Source organism: Lactuca saligna, unplaced genomic scaffold, assembly GCF_052625555.1.
Source record: "Lactuca saligna cultivar CGN05327 unplaced genomic scaffold, ASM5262555v1 scaffold_47, whole genome shotgun sequence".
NCBI classification, from domain to species: domain Eukaryota; kingdom Viridiplantae; phylum Streptophyta; class Magnoliopsida; order Asterales; family Asteraceae; genus Lactuca; species Lactuca saligna.
The window spans coordinates 72,501-75,000 of record NW_027629907.1 but is presented as its reverse complement, the minus strand read 5'-3'; positions in this window follow the sequence as shown (position 1 = coordinate 75,000).

The following is a 2,500-nucleotide window of genomic DNA, read 5'->3' as shown; positions in this document are numbered from 1 at the left end:
AACGCCAGCCAGGTATGGCCGGCATCTTTTATGCTTCCAAGATAATTTCAACACGCCATGATGATACTGAATGTCTAACAATGCTTCCTGATAATGCTTGCTTCCTCAGCGTCATCGGTGCTAAACCAATGCTAGCTACGCTTAGGCACCAACCGCACATCTAACAAGGATAGACTAGCGTACCATAGTAGTATCACAAAAAGCAACACATGCCACTTTAACGCCTATCTTTTCCCAATCATCAGCACAAATCAAATGCTGGCTAGCACCAGTAGCACGTCAAACATAGATCAGCAAGCACATCGTCATCGAATTGCCACACAAACAGCACCATCCCAAACTTCCAAAGCTAGACCACAACCCTGGATCGGTGTCGCAGAGACCTAACGAGGCATCCCCACACCACGCCAAGGCCCCCACTCGGAGGGGTATTATGCCACCGACTAGGAATCAAGCAACAGTCACCCAAGCTCGCGCTCAAAGGCAGTCTGGCACCTTCATCCCTTCCCATGCTCACCCACGGCTCCCCCCCTATATATACATATTGCACAAGGAGCTTGGTGACAGCAACACCCATTGCTTTCCCTGAGGATGTATATTTCTTAGTATGCGCACGGCGTCGAGGCACAGGTGAAGCCAACGGGGCTAGTTTCTGCGCCCTATGTCGAGGAAAATCAAGGCAACGGGCTAGTGTATGGGCACAACGTCGAGGAGACTCAAGGAGATGGGGCTAATTTTCAGGTCACCGTTCGAGAAATCAAGGCAACGTGTTGGGGGGGATGGCCTCTTTCATGGGTCGTGGGGCTTGGCTTGGCATGCCTCGTGTGTGCTCGATACAGCCTCACGATTCTTATTTGCCCATCAACCATGCCGGGCACCTATGAGAATGAGACCCCATGGTACCCCCTATATATACATATTGCACAAAGAGCTTGGTGACAGGAACAGACATTGATTTCCCTGATGATGCATAATTTTTGGACACACACGACTTGGGGGCGAGGGGACACGGGAGTGGGGCGCCAATGGGGGGCGTTTTGGCCCCATTTTCGTCAAGAGCGGGCGTCTTGGCCATGCCTTGAGCGTGCCAGCCTCGAGAGCCTTGGGCGTTGGACACCCTTGGGGCGCCAATGGGCAGCAGTCCCATGGTTCCCCTATATATACATATTATACAAAGAGCTTGGTGACAGGAACAGACATTGATTTGCCCAAGGATGCATAATTGTGCGAAATCGTCCATAACTCGCTCGAATTAATTCGGATTGACACAAAATTTTGTAGGGATGCTTTTTATTATAAATGAAAAGCTTTGAAATAAATAAAAAAAAAAAAACAAAATGTCATGTTTGAGGCGTAAATGTTTGTGTCCTATCCTTGGTCATGCCTTGAAGCGATGGTTCCCTACTTGTTGGAATGTCGCTCAAATCAAGTAGGAATGCCATTGAAAATTTGTGTGGGTCGTTGTTAACATAGACGAATGGACTTGAAATGAAAATATATCATATTTGGGTGTTTGTCCCTGTCGCCTGGTGATAGGCAGGCAGATAAGGCTTTTAGGTATTCATAAGTGGCTTAGATGAACTCGAAAGAACACGAGTTGATCGGATTGGAACTCATATATTCAATTTACTATGTACTAAGTAGGAACTACACTTTGCTCCCTTCATCGTTTGACTTGCTTAGAAATCTGCTCATGGTTTGTCAAGGCCCCTTGTTCCTTAGACCGATGAGGATGGGATTGGGTTGCTCATGGGCATGTGTGTGGCAAGATGCCTTGTTCCATTGGTCGTTCATGGGTGTTCGTGTACGAAGTAAACTTGTTCCCTTGGTCGTTCATGGGGTTGTGTGTGGGAAGAAGCCTTCTTCACTTGGTCGTTCATGTGTGTTTGTTTGGGAGGTAGCCTTGTTCCCTTGGTCGTTCATGGGAATGTGTGTGGCAATACGCATTGTTCCTTGGTCGTTCACACCCTTGTTCCCTTGGTCGTTCATGGGTCTGTGTGTGGGAAGAGGCTTTGTTCCCTTGGGTAGCCTGCTTGCCTTGCCAGCCCCGTATGCATTGTTCCCTTGGTCGTTCGTGGATGGGTTTGTGCGTGGCAAGGTTGCCTTGTTCCCTTGGTCGTTCATGGGCATGTGTGTGGCAAGGTGCCTTGTTCCCTTGGGTGGCTTGCCTTGCCAGCCTCGCTTGCTTAGGTTTCCCAACACACCTGTCGGGCACCAAGGGTGGTATTAGTCCCCATGTACCCCCTATATATACATAATGCACAAAGAGCTTGGTGACAGGAACAGACATTGATTAGCCCGAAGATGCATAATTCCCAACACCATGCCTTGTTCGTCATACACGCTTCTGGGCACCAAGTGGTGGTAGTCCCCCATGGGCATTTGTGTGGCAAGGTTGCCTTGTTGCCTTGGTCGTTCGTGGGCATGTGTGTGGCAAGGTGCCTTGTTCCCTTGGGTGGCTTGCCTTGCCAGCCTCGCTTGCTTAGGTTTCCCAACACAC